The sequence below is a fragment of the Triticum urartu genome, chromosome 3, assembly GCF_003073215.2.
Source record: "Triticum urartu cultivar G1812 chromosome 3, Tu2.1, whole genome shotgun sequence".
Lineage (NCBI taxonomy): Eukaryota > Viridiplantae > Streptophyta > Magnoliopsida > Poales > Poaceae > Triticum > Triticum urartu.
In genome coordinates, this window is record NC_053024.1 from 701,854,376 (window position 1) to 701,875,825 (window position 21,450).

At 43.5% G+C, this 21,450-nt stretch overlaps 1 long non-coding RNA gene across 1 annotated transcript; it reads left to right on the forward strand.

Annotated features, from left to right (window-relative positions):
• The first annotated feature begins 12,705 nt into the window (after positions 1-12,705).
• Positions 12,706-14,242, forward strand: LOC125549279. The gene is made up of 3 exons (XR_007301298.1): positions 12,706-12,755; positions 12,961-13,030; positions 13,506-14,242. It is a non-coding gene; the product is annotated as an uncharacterized LOC125549279 (long non-coding RNA).
• Positions 14,243-21,450: the final 7,208 nt, after the last annotated feature.

The following is a 21,450-nucleotide window of genomic DNA, read 5'->3' on the forward strand; positions in this document are numbered from 1 at the left end:
CTTTTTGACATACTGGGCAGGCTTGATGACTGGTGCTGATAAGGAGGCAATGGAGCGTGGTTCCAAGATGCTCAAGACAAACGCGTCGGCAATGATGATAATTTGTGCAGCTCCAACCAGGGCGATGATGGATTGAGGCTGATGACTTCTGGTGATAAGGACTACATCCCGGTCCGACCTGCTGCCTGGTTCTTTTGAGTCTTTTTCACTCCTGTGTGGGTGTTTGTTTGCTCAGCTGTGAGCCTGGTGTCCTCGAGTTTGATACTGTTGGTTCTTTTGCTGCGTGTGGTCTGTGGGTGGAGTTGGGTGTCACTGGGTTTTCGCCCCACGATGAGCTGCCCGATGACGGGTGCTCGTGGTGGGTTTCCCAGTGGTGCTCTGAGCTCGCGCTCCCTTTCCGGTTTCCTTATGGTTGTTGGTAGGTCTTTGCTTCTGTTCGTGTGGTCTTCGTTAATTGTGGGTCGACTTAAACTTTGTATTTCCGTTATGATGAGTAATGGAAAGGGGTGGCGCCCGGTTCAAAAAAAAAGACCATAGATATCCAGATCAAGTATTTCATGGTGCCAGTACGGCTCGGGCACCGGCTACCTGTCATCCAAGATACTTTCTAATGTAATTTTGTCATGCAGTAAATACTACGAGCTACCAGAAAGATGTGGTATTAAGGAACAGATAGAATACCTTTTATGATTTATCCCACATCCAACACCATGCAGTATGCCCATGGACAACCCTCTGTCCACCAACATATTTTTATCAATGCAAGTTCATAGAAATAAGCATATGCCTACCAAAACAGTAACAGCTCGTAGAAAATTCACCTTTGTCTTCACCAATTAATCTCTCCTTTTAGAATTTGAACAATCTTACGCCTTGGCATGAAAGGTGTTTCTTCACTTCCATCATAGTGGTTCATGCCAACAAAAGCTCCATCAAAGTTAATAAGGGGGGCTCCAATTCCAGCCTGGTACAGAAAAAAATGCATATCCCGGTTATTGGGCAAGTTGTAGAGCTCTACATAGAGCAGTTTGCTAGCTAGGTTCATAAGTAGATTGCTTAAAGAGATAACTCAAACTTATGCTGGTCCAAACTATCAAAAGAAGCTAATGTGTAGATAATGACAGCATAAATTTCCCAGTGTACCTTGTTGATTTTACAAGTAGACAACATAAGCTTTTTGACATCAATGGGACAAGGCTTGTCAAGAATGACTTTTCCCTTTGAGGCCATTAAAAATCCTTCTTCAATTTGACGCGCTATAGCTACTACTGGTTTAGATAAATCATCTTCACGGCAAATGTCAACCGGACAAATGCCACGCATACCCTTCTCAAGACTGATGATAGCAATATTACTATTTAAATGGTAGAATACCAATGTTCCCTTGGCATGTTGTCCAGGTGGGAGAAAAACGTCGATCTGCAATAATAAAGTTAGCTCGAAAAAATTAACCATCATCTAACTTGAAGAGAAAATTAAGGCGATCGGTAAGCAAGACCAACCATTAAGTTGTTATCAATCTTGAAATGATCATCAGGACTTCTAACCAAACTGGACGAAGTGAGAATGATAGGGCGCATGCCTTTAGTTCCAGGCCACTTTATAAGCAAGCCCGTGCATGCAAAATACCTCACGCTTCCTACACATCATAACTTCAGTCGTTAGTTAATTTAGATCAAAATACCATGCGCAGGAAAGTATTGAGCATATAAACTACAAGAATCACCATTGAATGAAGCAAGTTTGACAACACTTCGGGATATGTTTCTAACAACATCTCTTGGAAGTAGCGCCCAAACATACTCCGTAGAGCCAGGGTTTGAAACGGGGTAAGGATACGCTTTCCATGCAAGTAATTCAGCAAACTCGTCATCAAACCTCTCCAGCAATTCCCCATTGACTTGTTAAAGAAATAATTAAATTAGCTAAAAAAAGTGCACGAAGGAGAGGTCAACAACATGGAAACTAACGACTCACATTCAAGCACAAGGGGTGGTGGCATGGGATATCCAACGGATTCTAGCCACTTAATTCTTCTCCAGAATCCTGATGCCATAAGATGATCAATATTAGTAGTCAGATGATATGTATGATAAGATCCACAAAATATTTCTTTATGCGAGCAATAATTAACATGTACTCCCTCCATCCACGAATAAGAATAAGTGTACATCACTTTTGTCTTAGATCAAAGTTTTAAAACTTTGACAAACTTTATAGGAAAAAGTAGCAGCATTTATGGCACTAAATTAGTATTACTAGATCCATTTTTAAATGTACTTTCATGATATACCAATTTGATGTCATATATGTTACTACTCTTTTCTACATAGTTGGTCAAAGTTTTAATACTTTGACTTGGAACAAAAGATAGATGTGCACTTATTCACGGACGGAGGGAGTATCATTCACACCTGAAGGGATTATGCTTGATACACCTGCAGGCAAGGAATATCCACGGAAGTCCATAGTTTTAGGACTGCAATACAATAGAATATGATAAATAAACACAGACGCGTACTCAAAAATACAATAGAATAAGGACACAAGGCAGGAGAAAGGACTTAAAAATCAAGCTTATACTCAACAGAAGACATCAAAAGATTGAGCAGACCCAGATGTCACAATATGAGTTACATTGTCCACAATTTAGTCCAGACGAACTTATTCAGATCTTTTAAGTTAGAAAAATATTCTATCCTCATCAATGAAGCAAAAGAACTAAATTAGCAACATGAGATGTACGCATCCCCCACCAGGCAGTTGCCAAAACAACATTGCTATCAATTGACAGTTCAGTGAGAGAAAACACTCAACAATCCGATCATGATCCACCAAATATAGGAAACAAATTCGAAAATGATGTATGATACTTGTAGTGGTTTGAAATAAAACCATGACAAGAATTATGGAATGTGGAAGTAGCTCATAAAGTGGAAGACAGACTTGACTATCTGAAAATGCTTGAGTCGTTCACGAAGGGCTGTCAGTGGTAGGAAAAAGGAACTTTCTGCAGTATCAATGTGAATGTTCACCCCAAGAAACTTCCCATCATGATCGATGAGTGGCCCTCCAAGTGCAGCCTAGAACAAGTCATAGGTATTACAAAGGTTAAATAGCAAAAGAAACCTCCACTATTATCACAAAGCAATTATTTGTAAGTTTCAAATTTTCCATCATGCCAAATAGTAAGAAACAAATAGATATCATACCTCTGTGATTTTTGTCCAGCTTGCATGACCATCTCCAGTCAGAAGCCCAGGCGTGACCATCAAACGGCCTGATCCGAAGGCACGAGCAGCTGCTATTATCTGACCATCGGAAGGCAGAGATGCCTGACGGTCCAGGTCTACAGGACAAACACCATATGGGGTATCATCACAGGACGTGACAATAGCAATATCAGCATCATATAGTCCCAATAACCCATCCATATGACTATTATCTCGAAGACACACTTCAATCTGGAGCGATAAAAGCAGTATATCAGCAAAGAATGATCCAATTAGCTTGAAGAAACAAAGCAAAATGGAATTATAACGATTTGCAATTTAGCAGCACCAACCCTCAATTTATCATCAAGATTTCTGTATTTCTCAAATTCCACAACCAAACGTCTGGAAGTCAGAAATCTTGTTGGCTCTAATCTAGTTGACCCAGGTGGTACAGCTACGCCTGAGCATACAAATAACATCTTATCTCCTGCACGAGATAGTGAGTCAAACCACTAACAAGCAATGGGTGCATACAAATGTGGAGAATGCATTAGCATAAAGCAGTAGAATCACCATCAAACAAAGCGGGAGAGACAACAATGGCGGACAAATCTGGAGTTATATCCTTGGTGACCCGGATTGCTTGAAGTGCTTTATCAGGAGAGCCTGAGTCGCCGAACTCTTTCTCTTGGAAAGAAGTGCTTGAAGTAACTTGATTGGGGTAATCTAAGTTAAAAAGCCGTGCATCCTCAGCAGCCCTTAGCGCTATTATTTCCTTTCGCACTAGTTAAAGAACATAATACACAGGAAACTGTGACCACTCTATTTGAGCTATATTCATGCTTGAACAGGAAAATCAAGAATTATAACTTGAAATCAGTGACTCACTTTTTACCATCTTTTCTAGTTCTTTCTCGTACCTACTAGCCCTTCTTCTTCTGCCATCACTCCCACTTGAAATCAATGACTCACGTTTCTTCCTTCTAGCTGTGGCTCTCTCCTCCCTGCTCAAGCCTCTTGTGCAGTCAACCACTGTCTTCTTCGCAGTCCTGAAGCAGAAATTAAGTGCAGGTTACCACTTAGCAGCGCAACTAAACGATCATAGTATCCCAACATAGGAAGTATGTTGCTGTTATTTCCCCATGTTTATTCATAAAACTGGTATGCATTTTGATGGGAAAAACTGACAGTTTATCGGAGGCGGCCCACAATGTGTAATCAGGAATCGATGTTACTAGCATACAAAAGGTCGGCTGTTTACTGATTGAGATTAAAAATTGGTGAAGTGAATTGTTACTGCGATTAGAGAGGGGACTATGATCGACAGATAATAGGAGTAGAACACAAAGAGATATGCTTTCTTCAAGTCACGGTGCGAACATAACTGACTCCAGTTAGATCTGCAAGAGAAGATAGAGGGGGCGAAACCACAATGCACTCCATGATCAACTACTCTACTGGATGTGTGGAACAGTAAAATCACACAAATTAGATACTACTTACATCGCACACCACTGATTCTGCGCGCCGAGCGACGAAGGATTGCCGGCGAGATGAAGCAGGCGAATTGACAAGGGATTTTGTTTTTCCTATTGAAACAGAGGCCGGGCGTGAGCTATTTATAGGGGAGCGGATAGGTCGGCGCATCCACGAGGATACACGCAACGTAACACGCGGTGGTGGCGGCTCGGGTGGAGGCGGAGGTGCTCCGGCCAGCGAACGGCAGAGCCGGCGACGCTGCCGAGGTTTTTTTCGGCCGCCAGTGAATCAGCAGGGCCGGCCCATAAAGGCGAACCGATTCAGTTTTTTGTGTAGCTTTCTGGCTGGTATTGGGAAGTGTCTACAAGCTTCTAACCGGGTTTTTGTTTGATTTTTTATTTCAATTTTCATAAAATTTATTAAAAATCACAATATTTTTAAATTCTTTAACCTTTTCAAAGTTTTTGAGAATTTTTTAAATCAACTGAAAACTTTCATGTTTGCGAACATTTTAAAATTTGTGAATTTTTTCAAATTCATGATTATTCTAATTTCACATGATTTTTTCAATTCATGAACTTTTTTGAATCCAAAAATATTTTTTAAAATCCAGAACTTTTTCAAAAAAATTGAATTATTTTAGACCCATGTTTTTTGCCAAAAGTCAATAGCCGATGGTAAACAATGAACCGAGCGGGCGAATGAGGGAGTTGGCAGCGCAACGAACAAATGGTTGACCACCCAACCAACCAGCTCGTGTTGGGCCAACCCAAGCAAGCGGCGGGTGAATTGGGGTTTTGACATTTTTTGCGAAAGTTGAGCCAGATCTGACTCTGGTTTGATAAAATTTCAGGATTTGACCTTTTTTTTCCTACCGTTGGAGTTGACAGCGGTATGGAACTTATTCATGTAGATGCAGCTAAACACTTGCCGCCTCAGCCATCGACTCTATGGTCGAGGCTCCCAGTGATAGGTTGTTATACCCTATCATGATTGACCTCAGCGGTAGGGTCGAATAGTTATAAACTACGAAGAGCAATAGGGTATAACAATCTACCTTCATTGTGTTTGGCGGTAGACTTTTCATCCACGTTATAAATGGCTAACGTCCGTCTGTCTCTATCGTCACTTACCGCCGGAGGCCACGATGGTAGGTACCCTACCTCCATCCTCCATCAACCGCAGGGATGGAAAAAAGGTTTTTCTTTTCAAACCCAGATCAGATCTGGCTCAACATTCGCCAAAGGCCGCAAGCGGCCGCGCCGGTGCTTTTTCAATCTTTCAGAAACATCACGTCAAGAGCCGCTTACGAGCTCTCGTACAATACAAGTATGTAACAAAAGTCGGAGCACATATCACACAGGTATAAATGCTTCTCTCTTTTATTTTAAACACAATACGGGCTCATATATACACGCATACACTCATCCCTATAAACACACATGCAAATCCTATCTCTATGAGTACCTCTAAGAGACTGGTCCGACATATCATTTTCAGATTGACGAAGTCATCATAGGCACTTCGTTGTCAACGAGACCGTCTTCTTCCACTGAACGCGTGTCACCGGTAATCTTGAAATAAATTCAGAAATAATGCGAGCTTCAGGACTTGACCCCTGGTGGATTGAGGATATGACTGTCCTGCTAATCATCCAACCACAGGTTGGTTTGCAATGCTTAGCTCTACCAAATGTATAGATGCAAATTGAGGCATTGTTCTCATCTCACGCTTGCGACCAGCTCTCTGGCGGTCATCGACCAGCTCCCCTCCACTGACGACCTCTCAATCGTCATGGTGAGGGGCTGAACTGATCTCACGCGTGCAGACATGAGTAGTTGTAGGTTTAGGATCATAGTAGCTTAGGTTTTGGTCGTTCGACGTCTTGGCTCGGTGACGGCGACGACGACATTGAATGAATAAGCACTAGACTAGATCCATCCTTAACATGATGCTCTTCCCTATGGTCGGTGGATCCGTGTGCTAGTATGTTCAAGCAAGGATGGTGTGATGGCATCAACATCTCTATAGTGGATTTAAGTCGTCCCGCTCCGTTGTTGCGACGGCATTCACTCTAGCATCGGCGTGGAGCACAAGAGGTTGTCCAGGTGTAGATGCCGATAGTGATCAACGTCGACAACAACCTGAAGATGGTGGATTTGTGGTTGAAGGTTGCCCATTCGGGTTTCCTCCTCCAACATCATCGCACGGGCGTGCCATGTATGGCGTCTGACTTCTACTTAGGCCCTGTTTGGTTCGGCTGTGGATTTCGAAAAGCAGCTGTGAAAAATCTGTTGTGGAAAAACAACTGTGAAAAATCTCATGTGAAAAAGATGTAGGTCATTTGGCAAACCAGCTGATACAGCTTTTTCAGATTTTGGCCCGCAGCGAAATCAGATTTTGGAAAACACGTCCTGAGCTGCTTCCGCTTTTGGTTCAGATTTTGGCAGCGGATTTCTGGAATTCGGATTCTGCTGGGTTCACTCTTTGGTTCAGATTCTGCTGCGCGGCAGTGGAATCCGTCGATAAAAACTAAATCAAACAGGGCCTTAACGTGCAATGCATCCTCACCAAAACAGAAGTTGTCACCATGTCCATCAAAGCCGGCATGGTCTTGGGCTTGATCTTCCCCACGTCTCCGGTGAGGTGCTCATCCGACAGGCCATGCTTAAAAATAGTGATGTGCTTGGAGTCGTCACAATCTATGATCTCATTTTTCTACTTCAGGTCATATAATAAGGTTGGCTATAAATTTGTACATTTTTAACATATTTTTCTAGTTCTTCATATGTATTGTACTTTTCCCAGCAGCACATGTAGAGATAGACTCTTGCATAAGAGCCTACTTCCTTTATTTTCTCATGTATCTCTCCTCCAGTTAGGGAAAAAGTGCCACGTAACCTGGCTACAACCCTGCTATATACTTGCTCTTAGCGCTCCTGTTGCCTGCAACTTGCGTTCCACCACCACCACCCAGCCGATATGACTAATTGCGATGTTCTTGGCTTCCGATTGCTTCCATCTCTCCAAAGAAAAACTTACCGGCAACATGCAGTTTCCACGTCAATCCGATCTATTTTCATATAGACCAATCAATCCTTTGCCTCATCTTCCTCTAGGCCAACAAACCATGACCTTCAAACCTCGCAACCAAAGCTCATGGTACCTTTTATTAGAAATCCGAGTCGAATAGTCGGCATACCAAGGACCAAGCAATTACATGCACGAGGAACGATACCAAAATTTGTTAAGAAAGTTCACCGGTATGTCTACATTATCGGGGTATCACTGTGAGCGCTAGCTCCTCCCTGTTGACATTGCTACAATATAGCCCGTCGGACGCCCAGATGCCGACACATGCCGCGGGCTCCCCCTGCATACATGTGCTAGTGTGTTGCATATGTTACAACATGTGTCTACTCCTAGATTTTATAGGAGGCCTAGATACAAGTGTCCTACTTGAACACTACTTTGTATCCTATCAACATGTAGAACAACTCCATGTTCAACTATAACATATCTTGTACACAATATTTGGCACAATTCCAACACAATGGGTGAGGCTTGTGGCACTGAGTGTGTGCAACCACGGCTTTCAGATGACAAAGCATGTGAGGTCGTCAAAGGGGCCGACGCGTCGGGCGATCTTGTCCACTGTCATCTCATAGGAGATGTTGAGGGCACAATAGGAGGACGAGAAAGTTGATGCACAACTGCATATTATGAATTTTATGATCCAATGTGTGACCCTGATGGATTTATGTCCGTTGTTAAGGTACATATGAATTTCTAATAAATGAACTTTCTGCCATGCGTCCTCAAGAATGTTAATTGATAATGGGATATGGATAACAATCTAAAAGTGTAAACATGTCACCAGTAAAAGATGAATAATCAATTACAAAAATCAATTAAGACCCGGAAGGTATCACAACAATTTATCTAATAGATGATGTTTTTTAAGGACACACACAAGGGGTTCATGTCTTTTTTTATTAAGAAAGAGGATAGGCACATCACATAGATTGTGATGCAGATGGACATGATGTTTATATTGTGGATGTTGGTGGGTTTGGTGTTGTCTTGGAGATGGTGATGACGACATCTTTGAATTGCCCCGGTCGGAGGAGATAGATCTGATAGTAAACACCCTTCATTTTCCAGTTCTGGAGGCCTTCAGGTACTCCACCCGGTGCAACCTTGCAATAAAGTAGAAAACATAGATAAAATAGTACATGGCTAAACATCAAGATAGCAACGGGAACGAAACCCATCGGGTTTTGCTTGTCCAAACCCATCCCCATGAGAAAATCGTAAACTCGTCCCCGTCCCCGTTATCATGACTGGGGCTAATTTTTTGCCCGTCCCCTAAACCCGCCGGGTTTTCTAAACCCACGAGGAACCCACAGGAAAATCGACATATTTAAGAAAACACAGTAACGACAAAGAATAGCATTTCAGCAGCAAAAGGAGCATATTTCTTCCGAAAAAAGGAGCATATTTCAGTAGCATATCTTGAGCATATTTCAGCACAATACAATGGTACATTGTTCAGCAGCTACAGGGAGCATATATCAGCAGCATAACTTCAGAAAAAAGAGCAACAACAGCTACAAGGAGCATTTTTCAGCACAATACAATACCCCATTTCAGCAACAAAGATAAGCATATTTCAACAACAAACAGAAGCATATTTTGCCTGGTATTGTCGGGTTTCGGGTTCGGGGACTACCGAAATGGGTGTAAACCCATGAAACACCCACGGGGATGAAAGACCCCCATCCCCATCCCCTAATAGGATAAAAACCCATGGGGACGCGGGTTTCGAGGCCCGTTGCCATCTTATGGTAAACATACATGACACAAGAGCATTTTATCTTATGTGATGCAAAATGCATGTACATGGAGGACATTGAAAATTCCGGAGCCGACAGTTGGCTCTCGCACGCAGCTTAATTTGCTTTTAGGCTACAGACACGTGTGTACCCAAAGATGGGTGTAAGGAGAGATAAAATAGGTTATAGCCTAAAAATTATAGGGAAAAGTAATGGGTGAGGTATATTATTGGAGCCATGGGGTAGCTAAGTCGTTGGAGCATTGTTTTTGCCCAACTTTGGTTTTTAGGTATAGGTAATGCATGCTGCTAGGTATGCCAATTTTTTTGAAGAAAAGCACCCAAAGGGCATATTAGATCTAATAATTATCAAGGCAAATAGCCAATACAATTGAAAGACAACTGGACACATACCAACCAGTAAAAAATAAAATTACTTCGAAGATCATACTACATTTGTTATTCCCCCTATCGATTGCCACCTACTGGAGATTGAGAACCAGACTGAACCAATAGTAAAGGAATGGGATACCTTCAAGAGCCGTCACCTCACCAGGCATTAAATACCGTGATAGTCAGTCACTGCTTGGAGCGAGATCTAGAAGTCGCTAAAAAACATTGGCCGGAGCATCACCCCACGTAGTACATGCTTGCAATCCATCACCGCCAGTGCAGAGACTTGGAGAAACTGGACCATACCACGGTACAACGTGGGACAGTTGTCAAAGTTGTTGCACCAATAGCAAGCCAATTGTTCCCCTTGATAGACACACTAACTGCCAAGATATGTAGAGAGCCAACAGATCTAGCGACCACAAATTCCCACAAGCCTTTCGTCGACGCGAATCAGACGCTGTCATCGTAGGGGAAGGTCAGAGAGACCTCATTCAAATGCACCATCTTCGCCTCGTCGACATTGCTAGGGAAACAAGACCTAAGAAAAGGAAAGATGAAATGAACGGGTCCCCACACTCTTGCCGCCGGCGAGGCCATGGAACGGCAGAAAGGAGGGAGTCTGAGGCGGCAGCGTGGAGGAGTCCTTTTGCAACGGCGGCTAGATGAGTATTGGAGATGTCCGTGTCAACCAACATCCACCTTTGCTACTTTTCAATTAAATGTAATAGATCTCCACCACTTTAATAATATAAATAGATATCCTAAAATAAAAGGATAGATATAGATAGATAGATATATTTTTTTCGATAAAATATAGATAGATATAGATAGATAGATAGTTTTTTTTCGATAAAATATAGATAGATAGATAGTTTTTTTTTCTTTTTTTGAAAAAGAGAAAGACCCCGGCCTCTGCATCAAGATAGATCTATAGATTGATAGATAGATAGAGAGATTGATAAATAGATAGATTTAATCAGCCCTATGTTTTTAGGCATACAACGTATTAATTGCTACATACAATATAAAATTGCAATATTTTTTCAAGAAAAACATGCATTTATCAATATATATAGACACGCACACATAAGTGTCTATATCTAGGTGATGTTGGGAGCTCATTAAGTGGGAATTTTCTTTCCCGCAAGAAACAGTGAAAGTTTTCTTTCCGGCATTAATAGTCGTATACTGTGGATTTGTGCTGATGTACGGGTGTAATCTTTACCTACTAATAAACCAGCTATTGCTTGTGGTCGTCCGTCATGGTTGTTTTGCAAAAAATCCCCTCGATTTACAGGAAATCAACCCGCAGTCCCTATTTTAGTGGCACACAGAGAAAACGTTTCGTTCTTACAAAAAGCCCCTACACTTTTTAGTATTCAACCCGCGATCCTTTACGTTGAACGCAGACGACGCTCGAGCACAACTTTTGGATTGGGTCAACGCGGCTGCTCGAGCGGCTGTGGGCGGCGCGGCGGCTCGAGTGGCTGGGGCGGCGCGTCGGCTCAATCCAGTACGGCGGCGACGGCTGGAGCTTGCAGGGGCCGGATCCGTGCGCGGCAGGTGCTATGGAGGCGAATCCGGAGGAAGGCGGTGAGGCGGGGGTCACCGGTGATGACGAAGAAGACATGAGTGCGGCTTCTCGGGGCAGATCAATGGAATCTGCGGCTCCAGGCAGAAAGGAGATATGGAGGTGAGGGAGAGAAGATGGGGGAAAGGAGGGGTGGTGCGGCGACCTAGGAAGGAGCTCGCCGGAGCTCGACGACGGCGGACGGGCACGTGAGACAGAGGGATTCGTTGTCGCTACTACTCTCCTGGTCCCTGTCTCGCCTCCCTGGTATTCCTTCCTCCTCTCACCTCTCTTACCTTGACGACATCTGCTGCGTCGACCAAGCCTGGGCCCCACATCACCAGCATCTCCACCTCGAGTAGTCCTGCCTCAAGATGGCAATGGGGCCCCGAAACCCGCGTCCCCGTGGGTTTTTACCCTATTAGGGGACGGGGATGAGCATCTTTTCATCCCCGCGGGACTGTTGTTGGGCACATTATACAACCCGACAGGTTTCGTGGGTTTACACCCGTTTCGGTAATCCCCGAACCCGAAACCTGGCAATACCCGCGAAATTACATTATTTTTGTACCACCGTAGTCATCTTACCCCCGAAATCTTAGAGGCCTTGATGTGTTCACAAGATTGGATAAGAAACAAATATATGGGTGTGTCTTTCTTTACATATCATCATAAAGTTTATCACTATCTTGCTGCAATGTTTCATAAGATGTTCATTACTACTTATTTGATTCTCATAGATGCTGACAATGAATAAGGACAAAGCTTTTGGAGTTGTCTTCAAGACTTTACATTCTCATAGATTTGGCATTGGAAGATTTGAAGATGGTCGTTTGGAGGCTTGGAGATGTGAAAGATGCCATGATGATTCCAATTTTAAAGTGATTTGTGAACTATAAGTTCTATTTCAGAACTTATATAGCTGTTGAACCATCTACTATTGTTTTTTGTTGAAATTTACTTAAGTTATACTGCTGAAATGTGCTTGTTTTGCTGCTGAAATGTTATTCTTTGTCGCCACTATGTTTGTTTAAATATTTTGATTTTATCGTGGGTTGCCCGTGGGTTTCCCGAAACCCGATGGGTTTAGGGGACGGGCAGAAAACTAGCCCCGCACACGATGATGGGGACGGGGACGAGTTTACGATTTTTTCGTGGGGATGGGTTTGGGAAGGCAAAACCCGATGGGTTTCGTCCCCGTTGCCATCTTGACTCCTGCCACTGCACCCAGCGGCTCGTTGCCATGACCGTATCCAGCAAGGTACCTCCAATACGCACCCTCTCCCATGCCACACATGCTATTTTACTCGGAGAGGCCATTGCTCACGTATTGGATTTTGGCATCTGCTCTGTTGCCGTGCTTCAGTTCTTTGTTGGAGGAACCTTAATTTTGTTTGCTTCGGTTGTTCTTTGATCTTAGCTCTCAGGTCCCAACATATACATTACAATATGTTTGTTATCTGTAGGGATGGAGTGAAGAAATTGGATTGGGATCATGGAGTAAATCAAATGAGGATGCAACTCATGTTCGTGTAGGTAGTCATTCAGACATTTCTTAACTCTTTAGCAAATAGTTCACATGGTAGAGCCAGCCGTGGTGCACATGCTAGATAGTTTTAGTATTCAGTCTTTCAGTTGCTGCTAGCTCTACTCTGCTTTGTCCTTTCGTAATGGTAATGTAGCAGCTGTGTGACACGATTGCAACGCGGAGACTTCACTGCATATTACCTACCGGGAACAGATGTGTTTTTGTCGACATAAAATTCTAACCTGAATTTGCTATTCAGGTGGCAAATCCAATTATTTATGTATTGTATTTGCATTTTGCAAGATAATTTGGCTGCTAAAGTGCTACATCGTATCTCACTAGACCTATTGAGCAAGTGGTTATTTTTCATTTATATACCATTCAGATTTCTATATGCACTGCACATAGATTCCTTGCATTGTCCAGTTACCAATTTTTGTAAGGGTCATACTTACTGGACCATGGCATGCCCTTCCAATGCAGGTTGCTTCCATGACCATACTTCAAATATGGGAGATTAGTTTGCCTATTATCATCAACTTTGAACCATCTTTACGTGCGCATTTTTTCCAAAGCGTAGCTGTATAAAATAAACTGTATTGGTTTTCAGTTTTATAATTGTCCATGGCTTTGCTCACATCACAAATTTTGATAGCTAGACAGTTCCCGAGTTCGGTGCAACCGAAACACTTATAATCCAGTCCAACATAGATAGTTTACCCCTATTGGACATGCATTTATCTTCCTCGATGAGTATGGCAGAATCCAACATCCTTTCGTCCTCTAAATTGGGGATCCATGGCTGCCAACCGACGGAGCAAGACCGGAGACCACCCTCTCCTCCTCCAATTTGGAGCTCCATGGTCACCATTCGACAGGCACACTGCCGTGTGGCCTCCTCACCGCCTCACCTGGGAGAGCGCAGACGCCAACATCGCCCACGACCCGCCTCTTGTTCGGTCAACAAGTTGTAGTTCAATTAGGTCTGTTGCTCCTCTTACATGTAGAGCCTGGGAGATCATGGTCTTCTCTCATTTTCTTTTGAACAATATATACACTGCAGGTATGTGAGAAGAAATATTGTATTTCTTGGAAAAGATATGCGAAATTAGCAGGCATCAATTTGACTAGGTTTACAAGCTATTAGATGTGCATTTTTAAGATGCGGTAGTCATACTTTCTACTGGAATTTGACTTATAATTCTAATAATTTGTTGGTCAGTGTATCTACAGAATATATGCAGCTACAATTTGAATTTTTTATGTCAATTGAACTTTAGATGAAGACGAACACATCTGTTTCTAGAATGTTGACCTATTTCTGTATGCAAAATGAACTATTGTATTTTATAAAACTAAAATATGTGCAATGGTTGCTGACGAGGAATTTTTGCTTAATGGCTATCTATTTTCTCTCTCATTTGAACCATAATGAAGATGATACGGTCAAATTATTTGAGGTGACTCATCCTGGTTTATTTTCTCATTGTCATATGAAGTGCCAAATATCAATATTCTACATTTGCTGCCAATATTTTACAAATTAGCTTCAGTTATTTATTGCTGTGCATCTTTTTCTTTTCTTGAGATGCTTCAATATATATGATGACTGTCTCTTCCCTGGTTATTGGTTTAATGTTTTCAAATGACAAACATAGCTAATTACTCACCTTTCAGGGGGAGATCTGTTTTAATCCTTACATTCCACGAGTTCCACACCTATTGAGTAAGCAAAGTTTGGTCTAAGAAAGTGAGATTGTTCGTGTAATTTTCATTGGTCATCAAATCCCTTTGATAGGGGTTAAAAGAGATGGTGGCTTCAACTATGCCTGAAGAGTTTTAGCGACCCTTTGGTTGGTTACCAAATAACAGTTGACATGTTTTTTTCTATACCTCACTCTTTCTTGGTGTTCCTATTTTCTGTAGAATCTGAGTGGTATATTTGATAGTTGATGCAGTTCTGCCGTTGTAGGTGTGCTTTTCTGGTACAATGACAAGTGTCCTATTTTTGAAAAAAATACAGTAAGGATAGCTCAGCAGAAAAACTTTCACGAAGTAATAGTGATGTATTACCTGTGCCCGTGATATTGTTCTGACTTTCAGGAAGTGGTATCAAGGAATGTGCTGCTGGATGAAGTATCATGGTAGATAGTTGGAATGGAACATGCAAAAGCAAAAGTATGGAAATTTGCGGGCAGTCTGCTGCTTCCTTTAGGAGAGGTGATGGTGATACCCTTTGTTGGTACCAAATAATAGTTACACTGTTTATGAGATTACATTGAGAAAAGCTCAGGGTTCATTGGCCCAATTACAATGGATTTTACCGTAAAAACAAAAGTTAGCTAGCTCTTGTGTCGTCTCATTCACTTCTCTTCCATGGTTCTTGCATTCGATCTTCCAATTCGATTTACAACTTAAGCATTAGTTTGTGAAACCGACGGATTAATGAAGCGCGCATAGTGGTTGAGGGAGAGACATGATGCGAGAGAGAAACTTCAGCGCTTGTTGCGACACATGGTTATTCCTCGCCCTTTCTCTTCAGCAAAGCACATATGAAGGAGAGATGGGGTGAGTTTGATAGTCATCATCCAATCTAAGCATCACTAAACTGAGTTTGAGCTGTTATTTTTTATCTCTATAGGAATAACCCGTTAGTATTTGACTGAATAACTTTGAACCAGTTACTATTTTTAAAATAGGGTGCCATGTTGAAATAGAAGGCAGCAGTTTCCATCGATGTTTTCTCCCGTTGCATCGCACGGGCATTTGTGCTAGTGTAACCTAAACCTTGTATGTGGTCTTGGGTATTCCTACCCACTCTACCCCTTTAATGCATAGTACGCGTATTCTAGGGGCAAAGAAACAAAGACATTACATGAACTGGTAAAATAGCACACTATATAATTTACAAAAAAAGGAATCAGCGTGCATCACGTCCCATGCAGAAGAAAAAGGCAAAAGGAAAAGAAAACAAGGAAACGTCAAGCGACGTGCTCGAAGAAGCAGTCTGGGATGGCAGCGCTTGTGTTCTTGATCTTGCAGTCTAGCCTCAGTTGCACCGTGGGGAGAAGCAGAAATCGTTGGCCGAGAATGACTTGGTTATCTTCCCGGCGTGGATTCTGAGATCGTTGCCGTTGCGGCGGATGCCCCGAACGCGGATAAACGGAATAAAGATCTTCACCTTCACGCCCTCAAGGCCCGTGATCAAGCCGTTCTGGATCTTCCCGGCGATCCGGCTACTGTACTGGATGTTATGCCCGGCGATGCGGACTTTGCAGTCGTTAGAGAGGTGTACCTCAACGGAACCATCTGGCCGGAGCTCGTAGCCCTGCACGCCTTCCGGGAGGATGCCAGGTGGGAAGCCATACCGCCCTAGCATTTCATACGCGGTTGGCATGTTTCTTGAGTTCCGGTCATCGGCTGCTGGGGCAAGGCTCGCGGCCCGGGTGGTGGCTATGGCTGTGAGAAGGATGGAGACCATTGCCATGAGCAAGGGGATAGAACGCTTCGCCATTGCGGGTGGGGTGTTTGGGCTATCGGGTGGACAATTAATGCTTCGTAGATATATTTTCGTAGATATATTTTCGTGGGAGCACAGTGATGCTACTTATGTATCTCTATCTCTATCTACTCCCTCTCTCAGTTTACAGGGCATGCGCGTACCCTTAGATCGTCAACTTCATCAACCTAATACAAGTCATATATTACAAAAAATATATTAAAATAAACTTCAGATGTTCTATTTTTAAACAATATAATTTTTGTGTTATATGGTTTATATTAGAGTGATAAAATTAGCAACCTAGGTATATGTGCATGACTTGTAAACTGAAACGGAGAAAGTACTGATAAAGTACGGACCGCTTCTGGTCGTCCATCATTAAAATTATCTCTGGAGTTGTAAATAATCTTTTGGTCATCGGTCATTAAGATTATCCCTGGAGTTGTAAATAATTACCCACGATGTCATTGGAAAGTGAAAAAAGACCGTTTGTTTTTTTCCTTCTAAAATCGCCGGTAGTTTATAGTATTTATATTAAGCCTCTATCATACATCACCAGTGCTGGAGTGGTGCAGTGGTATTAGCCTAACGACTCCGTGCTAGAGACCCAGGTTCGATAATTGGGAATTTCTCCTACTAATAACTAAATGCCGGCAGGCAAGGATATTACTTCCTCGCTGCAGCGTCATTTAGGGTTTCTTTTTTAAAAGTAGCACGTTTTTTATAGCAATTTCGGAAACTAGCAGTGTTGATGCACTATTTGCAAAACTAGCAGCCCGTCGATCAACCGTTGGCCGAAATGGGCCTTTTCGGCGTTTTTTACAGCAATTTTGGAAACAAGCAGTGTTGATGCATTATTTGCAAAAGTAGCAGCCCGTCGGTCAACCGTTGGCCGAAATGGGCCTTTTCAGCGTTTTTTACAGCAATTTTGGAAACAAGCAGTGTTGATGCATTATTTGTAAAAGTAGCAGCCCGTCGGTCAACCGTTGGCCGAAGTGGGCCTTTTCGGCCTGCCTAAGCCCGAAGTGACCTCTTCGGTTAAGCGTGGCCGAAGTGTGTGCGAACTGGGCCGAAGCGTCATTTAGGTTTTTTTTTAAAAGTAGCACGTTTTTTATAGCAATTTCGGAAACTAGCAGTGTTGATGCACTATTTGCAAAAGTAGCAGCCCGTCGGTCAACCGTTGGCCGAAATGGGCCTTTTCAGCGTTTTTTACAGCAATTTTGGAAACAAGCAGTGTTGATGCATTATTTGCAAAAGTAGCAGCCCGTCGGTCAACCGTTGGCCGAAGTGGGCCTTTTCGGCCTGCCTAAGCCCGAAGTGACCTCTTCGGTTAAGCGTGGCCGAAGTGTGTGCGAACTGGGCCGAAGCGTCATTTAGGTTTTTTTTTAAAAGTAGCACGTTTTTTATAGCAATTTCGGAAACTAGCAGTGTTGATGCACTATTTGCAAAACTAGCAGCCCGTCGGTCAACCGTTGGCCGAAATGGGCCTTTTCGGCGTTTTTTATAGCAATTTTGGAAACAAGCAGTGTTGATGCATTATTTGCAAAAGTAGCAGCCCGTCGGTCAACCGTTGGCCGAAGTGGGCCTTTTCGGCCTGCCTAAGCCCGAAGTGACCTCTTCGGTTAAGCGTGGCCGAAGTGTGTGCGAACTGGGCCGAAGACGGGCCTCTTCGGCCAGCCAGCGACCGAAGACGTCTTCGGCTAACCAGTGGCCAAAGAGTTTTGGATAAGGCCCGAGCTGGTCTTCTTTTTCCTCTCGTTGTTCTTGCTCTCTCTCTCTCTCTCCGTCTCTCTCTCTCATTCCTCTCTGTACATCGCCCTCACCCCTCGCTGATCTCTTCGTTTCTCCACCTATTTTCGAATCCAAAGCACAGAAACGGTAGATCGTAGCCATCTCCATCGGTGTACGGTCATGTTTTTCCCAATGGGATAGCTGTTTGTGCGTACAAGTAAGGTGGAGTCATGATGGGGTGAGAAGGAGGAGAAGCCATGGTGGGCTGAGGAGGAGGAGGAGGTGGTTTGGCTGGTGAGGAGGAGGTGCAGCTTCGTGCCGCCGAGGGGGTGGCGTTGGTGTTGTCTGTTGGTGCAACTGTTGGCCGAAGTGTGCCTTTTCGGCGTTTTTTATAGCAATTTTGGAAACAAGCAGTGTTGATGCATTATTTGCAAAAGTAGCAGCCCGTCGGTCAACCGTTGGCCGAAGTGGGCCTTTTCGGCCTGCCTAAGCCCGAAGTGACCTCTTCGGTTAAGCGTGGCCGAAGTGTGTGCGAACTGGGACGAAGACGGGCCTCTTCGGCCAGCCAGCGACCGAAGACGTCTTCGGCTAACCAGTGGCCAAAGAGTTTTGGATAAGGCCCGAGCTGGTCTTCTTTTTCCTCTCGTTGTTCTTGCTCTCTCTCTCTCTCTCTCTCTCTCTCGTTCCTCTCTGTACATCGCCCTCACCCCTCGCTGATCTCTTCGTTTCTCCACCTATTTTCGAATCCAAAGCACAGAAACGGTAGATCGTAGCCATCTCCACCGGTGTACGGTCATGTTTTTCCCAATGGGATAGCTATTTGTGCGTACAAGTAAGGTGGAGTCATGATGGGGTGAGGAGGAGGAGAAGCCATGGTGGGCTGAGGAGGAGGAGGAGGCGGTTTGGCTGGTGAGGAGGAGGTGCAGCTTCGTGGCGCCAAGGGGGTGGCGTTGGTGTTGTCTGTTGGTGCAAGTTCTCAGTGAGGTGGCCACACGCGTCGAAGGTATAATCACGCGCCACATTTTTTAGTGTTAATTGGTTTGTGTTGGCATTTTAGTGGATAGTTAGTGTAGCCGGTAACAATTTTGTTCATTGCGATTAATTACAAGGTGGCAATGTCTGACAGGTGAAAATGTCTATATCAGTAAATTTGACTGTTTACTATGGCCCTGGTAATGTTCGATATAATGAGTTGGGGGTTGATCTTAGCGAGTTTAAAAATGGCGTCATGACACTTTTAGATCCGGACAGACTGGACATTAGACAGTTGAAGCACTGGTTGACTACTAGTTTTGGGTTGGATCCTGAAGTATGTTCCGTCAGTATTCATGCATTGTGGACCAAATCCTGTAAAAATGTCAAGTGGGAGTTGATGCCGATAGATAGGAGCCATCATTGGTTGACCCTGTTAAGTCGTTGCCGTGATCGAAGAATCCACCCATATGTCCTAGTGCAGCCAGTGGCAAAGGAGGAGAATAACGTACAACTCCATGTGGGGTATGAAACCGGCCAGGGTAGTCGAGTTGCTAACGAGATTCATTTATCCGGGTCACAACCACCGGATGTGGATCCTAGCCAAACCGAGAAGGAGCCAGACTACATGCTGGACAATGTATGTGGCCATGATACTAGGCAGAATATTCAGTCGATAATATTAGCTGGTTCTAGTGTTGCTGATGGGGATGAGGAAGGCGATGAAATGCAGAAGGTGATGGAGGAAGAGGACGAGGATGGATATGCGGAGGATCTGGATTCTGAAAATTCTGAGGATGAAGTGGAGGTACCAATTCCTTCTGCATGGAATCATGACATATCCACCGGCCTTACTGTGAACGATGGCCATGAGACTCCATGGCAATATAATCTGAACCAAGTCCAGATAGGGGCTATGTTTGATACAAAGAAAAAATTGAAGTATGCAGCGATAAAGTGGGCTATGTCTACTCAAAGGGTTTTCCAGACACACATATCAAACCCAACAAACTATACCGCGAAGTGTGTTGAAACAGGTTGTCCTGCGAAGGTGCACGAGCACGTGCCGAAGTATAACATCCACTGGGTTGTCACGAATGTGGTCCCACATAATTGTGTGAGGAAAAACTTGTTGGTTCGTCATCCAAACCTAACTTCAACTCTCATTGCGCAACTCATGTATACTGAGATAGTGGAGAAAAAAAGATATGGAAGCAAAACACATCCAGACAGCAGTGAAGGTCAGATGGAATTATAACATTCCTTATGGGAAGGCTTGGAGGGCTAAGCAGAAGGCTATGGAGGAAAGGTTTGGGACATTCTTTGACTCATATGATAATATTGTCCGTCTCCTGGATGTGAAGGAGAGGAATCCCGGCACTTATGTTAACGTACAACATATAAGGTTGCTGAGTATACCAGGTTTTAGCGTGTTGAAACGAGTATTCTTCTCTTTCGCTATGCGCATTGAAGCTTTCCGGCATTGTCCTCCTATGATGTTTGTGGATGGTACATTCCTTACTGGTCAGTACAAAGGGCAAATCCTGACTGCCATTGCTGTGGATGGAAACAATCAAATCATTCCACTTGCCATGGAATTTGTGGAGGGTGAGAACTTTCCGAGCTGGGTATGGTTCTTTCGACAAGTGAAAATTGCCATCGTGAAGGATCGACCCAACGTGTGTGTCATTCATGATAGGCATGCTGGTATATTGAAGGCTGTGAAGACACTAAGGAATCCAACAATAGACAAACCAACACCTTGGAAGGATTTGCAGAGCCGGTGGTGCATGCGCCATCTTGGCGCTAACTTTTCTCACAGTTCAAGAACAAGCGGTTGATGAACTTGTTTAAAAAATTGTGCAAGCAGAACCAGGAGCGTAAATACCAATTTATTTGGTCAAAACTTGATGAGTTTACTAAGAAGCAGGTCCGTGCCAGGAAGAAAATGGAAAAGGACCAACAACAATTAGCAACACTCATGGCGGAGCTAGAGGAGCCAGTTGGTCTTTGTGACTTGCCAGCAATTGACCCTCCTAATACTAAGAGAAAGAAGGGGAGGGCAATAAAGGATTTTTCAGAGTGGATAGAGAAAGAGCCTCCCGTGAATTGGTCTTTGTTGCATGACACCCATGGAGCTAGGTATGGCCACATGACAACCAACCTTGCAGAGGTGTATAACTTTGTACTCAGAGGGAATAGAGCATTGCCACTCACAGCTAT